The sequence below is a fragment of the Cimex lectularius genome, unplaced genomic scaffold (assembly GCF_000648675.2).
Source record: "Cimex lectularius strain Harlan isolate CLEC.00 unplaced genomic scaffold, Clec_2.1 scaffold304, whole genome shotgun sequence".
Taxonomy (NCBI): Eukaryota; Metazoa; Arthropoda; class Insecta; order Hemiptera; family Cimicidae; genus Cimex; species Cimex lectularius.
This window is the reverse complement of record NW_019392948.1, coordinates 208923-223270: the sequence shown is the minus strand read 5'-3', so window position 1 is coordinate 223270 and position 14348 is coordinate 208923. Positions and strand designations below refer to the sequence as shown.

The 14348-nt window shown below is 31.2% G+C and overlaps 1 protein-coding gene across 2 annotated transcripts in view; it reads left to right on the top strand.

Moving 5' to 3' along the window:
• Positions 1-4700: 4700 nt before the first annotated feature.
• Positions 4701-14348, top strand: part of LOC106669466 (suppressor of lurcher protein 1-like) — a 186559-nt gene continuing 176911 nt past the window's right edge. For both annotated transcript variants that reach the window (XM_024229450.1, XM_024229449.1), the window contains exon 1: positions 4701-4767. The gene's annotated coding sequence lies outside the window, so the exon portion shown is untranslated. The remainder of the gene's footprint in view (positions 4768-14348) is intronic.

Below are 14348 nucleotides of genomic sequence, written 5' to 3'. Positions count from 1 at the left end.
AAGTGCGCCAGAATTGGAACCTGTAGGTTTGGAATCCTGAAGCACAAACAAGAATATAAGTTATCAGTTGTTTTGTTTTCTAGTTTGCTTTTTTTAAAATTTCCTATTTTTTCACTTACCCTTTGTAAAATTGGGCGGAATATCTCAAGGTTGTAGATGATCCTCTAACTACAACAAATCATGAGTTAAGGAAGAAGACCAGTAGGTTTGGAGGAAAAGATGTAATTCGCGCCGTCAAGGATGAGAGCACAGGCTATTCCTCCCTAAGAAAGGTCAAAAATAAATCGATGGTAATACCAAAAGTTGTTACCGATGTTCGTAAACATCTATTCATCGGGAAATCACAACTGACGGCGAACTTTATTCTAATGACTCGTTGCCTGGTAATTGGAGGCAATAAAATGCAAAATAATATCGCATCTGGCGTTTTGGCTAAGCGGGAATCAAAGCCAAAAAACGATTTTATGTAGAGGAAAATAGACTTGGCAAAAGCATGTGATACCCTGAATAAATGACTATTTCATTAAGCTAATAAGCTAATTTAATTACTAATTACACTAATCGTGATTTGTGTTTCTTGTTTACTAGATTCGTATATTGGGGTGAGACGAGATTGATAATTGATCAAAAAAATATCAATGTCAAATACGAGTAAGCTTTTTGTCCAACGAGTTTAAATATCGTTGAGTGTAGTATCGGCCTTCAAGATAAATATTGAAATAAAGAATCAGGGATGAAGCCATGCAGGTGTAAAAAACCACTTCTTTTTCTGCTGTCGAGCTTTCGACTTTATTTAACACCTTCCTGAGGACACTATTACATTACAATCAGTGTTACGCTACAAATTACATATATAAAATTATAATGATAAATCAACAACTTACTTCAAAACTATTTAAAAACTTAACAATCAATTCGGACATGTGGTCCAAATAGAAGGAGCCGGATAACTCAACCCACACTACCAGGAAAGATAACATGTTATCAATTCCACATAAAAATGATGCTTACAAATTTTCCTAAAGTAATTAGGAATAGAACGTCTAATTTTAATTTTGAATTTGCATTCTAATATAAGAACAATCTCAGAAACCATGTATTTTCAAAATTGAAGTCCCCAGTACCTACTGAACTATGTAGTAATGTTGTCTACGTAGTAATGACTGTGAAATGGTGCATTATGGACAAACCAAACAATTACACAAGGACAGGTGTAGACAACATGAATATGATTGTAGGGCCAAAGACAAACAGGGAGCAGCTCTTTCCCAGCATTGTCACAAACTCAAACATAAATTTGATTTTGACAAAGTGGAGATTGTTGACAAGGAGCGTAACCTAGGGAGGGGGTTAATTAAAGAAATGCTCTACATAAAAACTGACAATAACGCCTATAATTTGAGAACAGATATCTCTAGCTTGAATATTATTTATAGTTCTATTCTTAATAAAAATAATCATTGTTGGTTGTTTTGTTGTATTGTTTCATTTATTTATTTGTTTATTAGTAATTTATTTATTTATTGTTATTATTTATAAATGGTAACTGTTATATGTGAGATTGTTACCGTTGATATATCTCTGTAACTAAATTTAACCCTTTTTATAGAAATATAAGCTCCCTATATAAATGTGAAAATTATCTACAACTAAATTTGTCATTAAATATGCAAAGATTACTTATACAACTATGGCTGTCTAGTGCTAAGGAAATCAATTTTTTTGTAAATGGCCTCAAATATGTAATTGACACACAATTAATGTGCTCTTTGTGTAAATTGTTTGAAGAGGAGAACTTGGAACATATATTTTTACATTGTCCAATTTACCAACCTCAAAGTCCTTTTATTTAAAGAAGTACATAGATACATGTGTAAATAGTAACAATTTAGACAAACTTGAAAAATTTTGCTAAATTTTGAAGCAAAAAACCAGGCAATTGATGTGTTAAATTTTGTTTATGAAGAACTTAAATTGAGAGCTTTTATTGTCAATGATTGATGTTTTATTGTTGCGTCATGTAATTATTGATTTTAAGTTAAGCGCCATGTATTTGATGATGTAATTTGATTAGTTCTTACATGCTATTATTATTATTATTATTAAAATTAATTACTTTTGTAAATAGTGTCATGTCAATTTAAGTTGGAAGATATCTTTAATGATGCCAAATCTTTATTGTGCCATTTGGCTCCCCCCCGTAATAGCTATTGCTGAAATACAGTATTAATCTATCTATCTAATCTATCATATCTCTGTAACCAAAGAAAATTACTTTAGAACAATTTGTAAGTCATTGTCATCATTTTTATGTGGGATGGAAAACATGTTATCTTTCCTGGTGGTCTGGGTTGAGTTATCCGTCTCCTTCTGTTTGGACCACATGTCAGAATTGATTAAGTTTTTCAAAAAAGTTGTTGATCTATTATTATAATTTTATATATGTAAATTGTAGAGCATTTATATGCTTTTATGTAGAGCATTTTTTTAATTAACCTCCTCCCTAGGTTACGCTCCTTGTCACCAATCTCTATTTTCTCAAAATCAAATTTATGTTTGAGTTTGTAACAATGCTGGGAAAGAGCAACATTCCCTGTTTGTCTTTGTCCCTACAATCATATTCATGTTGTATACATCTGTCCCTGAATTATTGTTTGGTTTGTCCATAATGCACCCTTTCACAATCCTTACTACGTAGACAACATTACTACATAGTTCAGTAGGTACTGGGGACTTCAATTTTGAAAATACATGGTTTCTGAGTTTGTTCTTGTATTAGAATGCAAATTCAAAATTAAAATTAGACGTTCTATTCCTAATTATTTTAGGAAAATTTGTAAGCATACATGTTATCTTTCCTGGTGGTGTGGGTTGAGTTATCCGGCTCCTTCTATTTGGATCACATGTCCGAATTGATTGTGAAGTTTTTAAATAGTTTTGAAGTAAGTTGTTGATTTATCATTATAATTTTATATATGTAATTTGTAGCGTAACACTGATTGTAATGTAATAGTGTTCTCAGGAAGGCGTTAAATACAGCCGAAAGCTCGTCAGCAGAAAAAGAAGTGTTTTTTTTTACACCTGCATGGCTTCATCCCTGATCCCTTTATTTCAATGCAACGAGTTTAAATATTTTGATAAATTGAAATCCTACAATTAGTTGTGTAAAACGGCTTTAAAGCGGTTTCGAAATATAGGAAGTCAAAAACTTAAAAATTAAGAACATAACTGAGAGATGGTTGAAGAGAATTGCAGTTTTTTAAAACGTTTGAAAAAAGTAAACCTAATTCATCACACAACATGAAGTGAAAAATCGCCATATAATATATAGTTTAATATTTTTAAATACTAAATTTCAATTATTAAGTAGTATTAATTTGCAACAAAAATCAGACCATTTTTACAAAACCTAACTAACTCGACAATAGAGTGAATCGTTCGGTTGCCTGGTATCTATGAGTCTATTGATTTTTTTTCCTATTTATTTTGAATCTGTTTTGTTATATATAGTAAAAATGTAGTAGAATATTGTTATCACGTTATAATTATCATTTTACTGTACTAATATCAATATTATTCGTGGACTGTTGTTGAATAAGCTGATATATCTTGTCTCCTTGTGAATTAATACATTTTTCACTGCATTACATTTATTAAAAATAATAAAAATAAACTTTTTTCAACAGCTTGACGGATCTTCACTTCTTAAAAGATGGAACACGTTCTCATTCAGGCCATTGATCAATTTTATGTAGTAAGCGATTTGGAATTGTACCCCACGTGCTAAAAGCCGGAGGTGGAAAAACGGTTGATTGCACTCTGCTTTTCCTCAGTGCCGGCTCTTTTTTTGGTGTAATATATTTTAAATTCAAATCGAGTAGAAATCACATAAAAACATTTGGAACGATTCAACAATCCCTCTTTCTAGATTTGAAAATTTATTTTTTGTTTTCGAGCAAACGAATATCAAAAAGATATTAATATTTTTTCGTCCTCAGATTTGTTTTTTCCCTGAAAACTCTTCTTTTAAAACATTTTGGTTTATCTTTTCAAATAAAAAATTACTTTCAACCAAAAACATAATAAATGTATATAATTTTGTGTTTTAAATTTAAACAATTATGTCGTATGTTTCAATCAGTCAATCAATTAATTTAGTATAATTGAATTAATATTTATTAATTACATTTAAATGTATGATTTTACAGTATAGACTTAAAAATTTAAATATAAAGACTGTAAAACAACCTGCATAATATATTACCCCACAACTGTATAAATCAGCAAGAAATTGGATGATCGCCTCGTAATAATAATAAACTATAAAACATTTTTAATTATTAAAGTGTCTTTTTAAAATGTGCAAATCTTTTAAATCACTTTGATAATATAAGCAGATTATTACAATTTAATATAATGTTATAAAAAGTATTACTTATTGACAAAAGCGTGATTGTAGATAATGCAGACCCACATCCGTAGTGTAAACATATCGGAGATTTAAAATCACAAAAATTAAGAAAAGTGAAAAAAAAAATATAAACGGCAGATCATCCTGCTTAAATACAAGATATTATCTATTAATAATCAGCATTAATTTTGTAACGTCTGTTCGTCGGCGGTTAACAGAATTTGTACCGTGGGGGGTGGTGGATTTTGGAGGGGGTTGTTTGACGGCTCAGTTTGTGCTTAGTTCTCAGCACGACAGCATACCCGATACCACCCCATACCGTTCGATGCCGTACCTCTCTCGTAATCGTCGGCCATGTGAGTAAATTAAAAATACTCTGTATATTTGCAAAATTTTCTTGACACTAGCTTAAAACAATATTTAGTTTAATAAATTGGGAAAAAATGTATTTTTTAGAATTGTTTTTATTCTAACTGTACTAATCATATGCACATATATTGTATGTATATTTAGTTTTATGATCTGGCTTGATAGTACTTTTCATCGATTTTAAACAGCCCAAAAAGTTATCTAATTAACAGGATTTATTTTTGTTGAACTTTAATTAAGCAACCCCAAGAGGAATTAATGTGACATAGGGTGGGAAGAGGTGGAATTGAGCTTATTTTTTGCGTCTTCACGGGAAGCCGCAACCGAATTTTAATTAGATAGCACATTATTTCATTTTGTTCAAGCATTATTTCACCATTATCAAAACTTCTGTTGATGGGGTGCGGTTTGAAACTTCCAACAATAATTAAAACACGACTTTTAAGTTAAACCTTTTCAAACGTTTCACCTTTTCCACTTGCCCACCGTTTTTAATTACAACTGGTCGAAAATTGACTGTGCATCGACGTTGAAAAATGGTTTTCGCTTTGTCCAAATACAATTTTCTTTAAACAAGCAAACACAAATTTTTATTTCTCCCTTTTGTTAAAATAATCAAAAATTTTTTAAGATAATTTAAGAAAGAATTAACAATACCCTTTTTGCTAATAATTATATTCCAAGTGAATGAAGAAGTCAACGATACTTTGTTTTTTCATTGTTTTTGTAGAAACAATTAACAAATTTTACAAGAACTACAAGCATACTTTCAGAATTGTTAGAAAATCGTGAGATGCGGTCTGGTAGGATGTAGGTATCAGAAAAACATTTTTTTATCGTGCCAACGTTTCGATCTTTATTGAGATCATCTTCAGGGCCAGGGATTTACAAACATTGTTTAAATTTAAGAAATACGTGTAGGATGTGGAAAAAGTGAATTTATACAATAAATATTTTTTTTAGATTCAATCAAAGTATATCTACTCACTCAAAGTGTTTGTTGTCTGCGTAATTGTGCCATTCTTACGTGTCATGTTGAGAGTGCCAGTGAGATACATATATGTTTTTTATACGTACTTCGAAATCCAACAAAAATATTTTTTGCATTGTATAAATTGAGAAATTCACTTCTTCCACATCCTACATGTATTTGTTAAATATAAACAATGTTTGTAAATCCCAGGCCCTGAAGATGATCTCAATAAAGGCCGAAACGTTGGCACGATAAAGAAAATGTTTTTCTGAAACCGACATCACACCAGACCGCATCTCACGATTTTCGAATAATCATCGACTAACGGTCACTAATCACCACACATTTCTTAGAAAATTGAAAGGACATGGTAATATTTAAAATGTTGTTAGTCTTTTGATTTTGTTACACAGAATTCAATATGATGTGTAAAAACTGCAATCTAACTGAAAGCATATTAAATGTTTCAATTAGTACCATTTAAGTTTAGAAAATTAGGACCTATTTTTCTATACCAACAAGTTTTTGTGGACATGTACAATAATTATATTTATAATTATAATATCTCCCTTATTTTTAATTTGTGATCATCGAAAGCCTCACGATTCTTCAATACTTAAGTTTTTAACTGTTTTAAATAAACTGAACAGTTGTATTTTTACAATTACAACACACTACGTTTGTACCATTGTGTTTTGACGCAAAATTGTAAATTTTTGATTAATTAAATTTTACAAGCTATAAATAAACTCTCATCTATTAGAGTTTGTAGATAAAGAAAAATACTAAAAATATATAACATATTCTATGCGATCGACCAGCCTTTATTATGTAAAACATAGTCTGGTGAATTAGGGTAGTGGTGAGAAAAACAAATAATGGTTTTGTACCAACGCATAGGTTTCGAAGATGTATTTCGTCTTCTTCGGGGGTGTACAGCGAATAATGTTAATTAGTTTTCATATTTTCTTTCAATGATCAACGTATAGTTTCATTTGCCGGATATTATGAAACTACACAGTTATAATTAATCATAATAAATAATTTCATGATTTATTTTAATCCCTATGTGGATCCCTGTCAGATTGTATTGCTGAAGGTTTATATGGATATCTAAATTGTCTATGATTTCACCAGCTCTATTCTGCATACATGAAGTAAAAATTGAAAGTTGCTAACTTTGCATCTGAAATGTTTAGAAAAAATGGAAAAGTAGATGGTAATATTTAAAATGATGTTAGTTTTTTCATTAAATATTAACAAATCGATAAATATTCTGCAGTTAACACTTTACCACAATAATGGGTTATTTTTATAAAAAAAGATACAAAGCATGGAATTAAGGTAAAGTATCCGACTTTGCAAGACGAGTCTGCGCCTGGTTTTTGTTGAAAGGAAATGCTTTTTTTAAAGGCAAGTACTCTGGAGCGAACCTGTGTAAATGGGATTACAGACAGAGGGGGTTCTGAAAAGGCTAATATAAGTAATTCCAGCTTTAACATTTTTGCCAGAAATTTACAATGATTTTCTATCCTCGAACGTCTTCAACTATTGGCTCGGTGATAGTCGTAAGATAATTCCAATTTTATTACCGGCCGTCTTTAATCCGCACACGATTTAATTGCAGCGATTAAACCCTTTTTATATTCCGCATTTCCAAACGATTAACACGACCAGTTAATTGGATTTCCCAGGGATTAAGCACATTTGGATGATTAATGGCGGAATATTTTGCCAGCGTTAATAGACCATTTACAGCTTTTACTGCAACGTTGTTAAAAATACCCCCACGATAATTTTTTAAACTTGAAATAAGAAAAAATAGTTAAAAATATATGTGGTAGAATGTAAAGAATGTATTGAAAATGAACCTCAATTTAGGTTACATTTTGGTTAAATAATGATATTTTCTTTACAACAAAGAATACGATCCACATATTTGTTCAATAATTGCCTTAAAATTCAGCAATCAAAGTATAATCAAAAGCTAAAAGCAACAATTGTGGCAACATAATTGTAAACGTAATTGGTTAAGATGTCATGTGCTTGTGAGAGTGAACTTAAGTATAAATTCTTCTCACATTCGCTTTGTGTTACTTGTGGCACGATTAATTGCTTGCGCTTGTGTGATAATTGTTAAAAACAAATCTTTCCAACTATCTACAAGGTTACACGATCAGGGCTTACGATAACAGAAACTTGTACTTCAGCATACAATAACACAATCCATAGCGTCACAAAATTTACACCTACTGCTTGGAGAAGATTCTAATTATCATTCCACAATCACTCCAAATTAAGTGCAATTTACCATTAGATCGTAGAGGAACTTTAGAAAATTCAATTTTAAATCATGAAAAGAATAAAAAAATGTAATAAAAAACCGGAAAGACTACAAATGAGCCGTCAATGAGTTGGTGCACGGAAGGAGGAAATAAATTATTATTATTATTATTATTTTTTTTATATTACAATCTGCAATTATTATTTACAATATGTAATTTGCGGATGTATGAACAACTATATATATGTACAACTATTTACATTGAGGGGAGAAAATAGTCAGTGCTATCCTCCCTCTTCACTTTGTTTAAAAAAATAAATAAATAAATAAATTAAATAGAAATACATTAGAAATGGACCTTCCCTATTACACGACGATATTCGAAACACTATCTATGAAACAAATTGTGGAAAAAGAAACTAATTCTATGTCATTCCAGCAAATTAATTCCTACAGGTAAATTTCTCATATAGCTGGGGGGGGATGTTCATGAGGCTATGTCATACTCACAATGATATGAAATATGAACATTATCAGACAGACTTAGTAGTATAAATAGTGAACAAGTGTAAATAAAGGATTTTTTTATAGGTAAGCACTATTAGCATAATATTGTTTATTGTAAAATTAATTCTGTAAATAAATTAACATTTTCAGTAATCCATTGATTTTTTCTTTTTCTAATTTTAAAGATTTTATATATAAATATGTGTATGGTGTGTTGTTGTTGTTGTTGTGTGTGTGTGTGTGTGTGTGTGTGTGTGTGTGTGTTAATGTCAGCGTATATGCATGTGCGTACGCGCGCGCATATGCAATATGTTTGTACGTTGAAATATGTTAATTACTGTAATTGCGCCATACATGCTTTGCAGAAATGGGCAATTGTATCGTAGGGCGACTGTAAATTAATTGAATTGATGAATGAATTAAAATTGAATTGATCAATAATTGCTGTTTAACCGTATAGGAAATTTAATTTAATTAAATTTAAATATGTGCGTCTGGTTGGTGGAGCACGCAAAAGGTCACTACATTTCTAATTCAGTGCCTAAAGTTTTTTCCATTATAAAAAAAAAACGAAATATGCATTTGAAATAAAAATCTAAGTTATTTAAAAAATAATTTATGATTCGTAAAAAACAAGAACACGTATTTTCAAATTATTACGATAATCGTTTCAAACCAACTGTATAATATAATATTTAATTATGTTTCTGCAATAAACATTTTATTTATTTTTGTATAAATCTTTAGAGGTGAGTGGATCTTACGTTCCGCTGACGCATGCTGATGCACGCAATGCCAGCCTGGCAGTGTCACTACATATGACATGTCTTCTAAAGCAGCGCTTTCTCGACATCTTTCGTACCTCCACGAACGCACAAATTACAGTGCCTTGCCTGTTAATATTAATTGTAAAAAGAGAATTTTTTTCAAAGAGCAATTTTAAGTATGTTTAGAGATCAATACTCATATTTAACTGCTCTGAATTGAATTATTTACATTTTTCAAAACAAGGGCAAAATTGTTTTCAAATAAGGCTTACGATTTTTTTATTAATATATAAGGTTATTTAAAAGATATGAAGGTATATTAACATGAAGTGTTGATCGTTTGGATTATAATTACGCTTTTCTTTCTATTTGGGACTAGCGGCCATTTCAGATTAACAAAAAAAAAAAAACGTAGAACATCATATAAGACTCAAGAGGACAAGTTGTGCCCTCGTCAATGCGAATACATCAAAAATACACACCCTTCAGTGAAATTTGCAAAACCCTGACAACTGAAACTTCAGTAATCACTCGCTGCTTTTGCCTTCAATAACCACTACAGTTCAGTCCTGTCTCTATATTTTAACGGTTATCGCATTGACAGTATTGAGACTTCAACTCCATCATCGCTTAATAACTGCTGGAAAAAATATTGATGGAGAGGGTTTTGTTGACACGAACAAAACCGATATCACCAAATTAATTGATTACAATAAAGATATGGATCAAATTGAAATAATACAATTAGCAAATTGTTTTCAATGATTATTTGGAGATCGTGAGATGCGGTCTGGTGTGACGTAGGTTTTAGGGAAACATTTTCTTTATCGTGCCAACGTTTCGATCTTTATTGAGATCATCTTCAGGGCCTGGATTTACAAACATTGTTTACATTTAACAAAACCATGTAGGACGTGGAAAAATAGATAACATACATATATCATCACATCACATTCCACACATCAAACATTTTCACATAGTCTAATTTCTCAACAATTTAGCTTTCCTTTTCCTATTTATCTATATAATCCTGAAAGGATAATCTGGCCGAGCAATTACCAACGTTTTGTCCCTTCGTCGGCACTTTTCACCTCAAAGATGCCGACTCCTTATACAAAAATGTCTTTCTATACCGACTTCCTTCCCCACCCCTTCAAAATCCAACGTATTTAAACATAAAACAGAAATATCTCACTGGCACTCTCAACAGGACACGCAAGAATGGCACAATTGCACAGAAGACAAACACTTTGAATGAGTAGAAATACTTTGAATATAACAAATATATTTACATGTATTTGTTAAATTTAAACAATGTTTGTAAATCCCAGGACCTGAAGATGATCTCAATAAAGATCGATACGTTGGCCGGATAAAGAAAATGTTTTTCTGAAACCTACATCACACCAGACCGCATCTCACGATTTCTGAATAATTGCATTTTTTTTCTTCGGGAAAAAAATGAGTAAAGTCTAGAATAGAGTCGGATCGAAGGTTGTAACAGCACTTAAGATTTAAATAGTTTTTTATTTTTTAAACTATAGCTTTAAAGCTATTGCTTAACCTAGCTTAACTTGGTCTGACAATAAAAGCAAATTAGATATTTTTTTCAATCTATTATAAATGTTCAATCTTTTTACCTTTATATTTGTGGACATGCCATGAAAATCTAATAAACCTAATTCAACAGAGCAAGGGATTTGCCCTTCTCTAGTTTCTAATTTCATGCTGAAGAATTATTAGAAGGAGAATGGAACTTGGAAAACAAAAACAAAACTTAAATGTGAAACCCCCCCAGTTTAATTCCTAAGTATGATTAAAAAAATAAATAATATAATTTATTTATATAATTATTATTTAAATTATTTAGTATTATTATTTTATTGTAGTTATTTAATAATTATTATTTTAATTAATAATGTACTTACATACTTAGTAAATAGCCACTAGATTTTGGTATAATTCTAAAACCCGTAATATTCATCGCTTTTTAAGTCTAATTTGGATGTATTTTGTTGTGTATTTTGATAGGCCTTTACCAACTTCTGATGATGATTACTTCAGACAATAATTATGTACAACCATCAAACCACAATTTTCTTTTTAATTCACAGATGTGAGCATCTGCTCTGTAGACTAATAATTAAACATAAAATTACTATTTTAAAATAATTGTTATAAAGTATATAAAAATACACCGCGTTTTCTGTTAACTTTGGAAGTTATCTATTATTAAATTTGGATTATCCCTATGCTTTGAACCGATTAACAAATTTTTACCAATATTTTCATTTTCTGGTTAGTTCATTCCAACTTGAACTCATTAGATGCCATAAACTGAGGAGCAATCACGCAACGGATCAAGTAAAAAATATTGTTCCGTACCGGGGAGCCGCTGACGCTTGATAATTACATCGGCAAAACATAGACGCAACATGCAAAACACCGGCCCTCCAACTAGGTGTGTGATTAAACCGCACTCGGTTTAGGGAAACGCAGTTAACTCGCTAACATGTTCCTATCTGTCGTGAAACAAAGCTATGTAGATAAGCCTGATGTTGACTTAATGGAGTTGATCGATTAGCGGTGACATTTTATATAACGCCATCCTAGACGGTAGTCGTTATAGTCTGAGATTTGCTACATTACCCAGACAGAGGTTATATCTAAACATAAAAAAATGTACAATGGATGGAATCGCAAGGAAATAAATCTTTTATTGCACAACTAAAAACTAACTGAATGATTCTGGACAGTTCTTTTGGCTCGTGAGAAACTAGACAAAATAAAATTTTATATGTTTACTATGTTTCTGGGTTTTCCTCAAAACGACCCAATAAAAAAAAAAAAAAAAATAGGCGGGCGGACAGAAGTTAAATTCACCCTGTGTAAATATTTTGCGATAGTCTAGTCTGCAAGTTTAAAGAAGGTAAAAAATGAACTGATAATCATAGTTGATATGATCACAGTTGATTTGATACCATGATGATCAAATCATAGATCTGGATCTTATTGCATGACATTGAAATTGAAAATGAATACAAAAACAAAATGCATTATTTTTTACGTAAGTGGTCAGCATTCTCTCACACATGATTAAACTACTTAGATAAAATATTTTTTAATTGACGAGTCCCTTAGTACTTTGACTCTATCCGACTGTCTCCTCTGTATGTTTGTTTCGGAAGGCAAATTTTGTTCATCTGGAGTGAGTTTTCGCAAAGATTCGAAGTTTTTATTCAGATCAGTGACTATTGGTGTAATCATCCTAATTTATTAATGTACTTAACATACTAATAATATACTTATATATTATATTAAATATATAATTAATATACTTAATATAATAAGTAATGCTTGGAATAGATGTAGACAAGTATTGTTTTCAAAAATTAGACTTTTTTAAGAGGGTTCGCAACAGCAGAGGTTATATCAACCCTCGGGGTGCCGGTGTTATTGAGAAAAACCATTTGTAATTATGTCGGGTTCGAATGCAGGGCCGCTGGAATTAGACATTAAACACTTAAATACAAAAACCGGACGCTCATGTTTTTTTGTTTATTTAAAACAAAATGTATTTTTATCGTTATTTACTTATTTTAATCTAAACAAAATTTAGTTATGTCAGATCTTCATATGTTTTATTGAAAATTATATAATTATGAAGATTATTATAAAAGATAATGTTCCAAACAAACGGAAAATCATTGTATGATAAATTGGGGCGTCGGTGGCCGCAACGGTTTGGGCGTTGACACGGCGCTCATCACTGTAGGGTAAAGGTCCCGGGTTCGAATCCAGCGGCCCTGCATTCGAACCCGACATACTTACAAATGGACTTTTATCAAAATCACCTGAGGGTTATACGATCTTTGCTGTTGTAAACCCTCGTTAAAAAAAAAACGATAATTTAAAATTTAGTTAACAATTTATTACTTAATTTTGTTTTTAATAACGTGTATTACATTCTCTGGTCTAGCACTTGGTTCTTCAACGAGAGCGGTTTGGAGTTGTTCAACGCTTGTTGGAGGCGGGGAACGATGCCTAATCCGTTTCTTTATCGTGTCTAATAAATTTTATAGGGTTCATGTCAGGAGAACAGCTGGTCATTGTGGTAATGGCTCGGGCTGCATGTAGTCGAGCGAAGTTGGCCTTAAAGCCGGGAACACACTTACCCGATGCAACGCCATGCGATGCTACCCGACGCCTTGCCACGTTTTGGTAGGGTGTGCACATCTATGCGAAGTCAAGCGCACGTCACGTACAGTCACAACGTGTATCACAAATCAGTATCACAATCGCAACGCTCCTTTTGTTCTTAATGCATTATTTTGAGCAAAACCTTGTAATAAATTGTTAGTTAAATTTTATGAGCACGACCATGTAAATAAATTGATTGTTAAACTTAATTGTTTTAAATAAAGTTATTCCGGTCTTTTGATAAATTTTCTGCCTAACCATCATAATTAAATAATTTTTATAAAAACTTATGAATTTTTGATCTCGTTTAATTTGGTTTACATTAAAATAGTAATAAATATAACGACAAATTACATATACTTAGTTTGAAATAAACTAGAAAAAATATAAGTGTCCTGTTATGAATCTACTCGACGAAAATGGTCTAATTTTATGAGCAAAACCATGAAATAAATTGTTAGTTAAATTTTATGAGTAAAACCATGTAATAAATTGTTATTAAATTCATTATATCAAAAAATGGTATTCCGTTATTTTCATAAATTTTCTACCAAATGATTAAAATTAATTACATTTAATTAAGGTTTTTAGTTGAGATAAAAAAGTCAATGGCAGGAGCGGGATTCGAACCCACGCTCTTCAGCTAGATACGCCGCTGCTCAACCACTTGAGCTATCGTGACCTCGATCCACTCGGACACCAACTTTCCATCTCAACCCCACCTTTTGAATTTTCCCTCCTTTTTGCCATTTTTCAAGTTTTTATCTCAACTAAAAACCTTAATTAATTGTAATATATTAATTGGTCAAGCGGTCAACGAAATGAGCGAATTTAAGG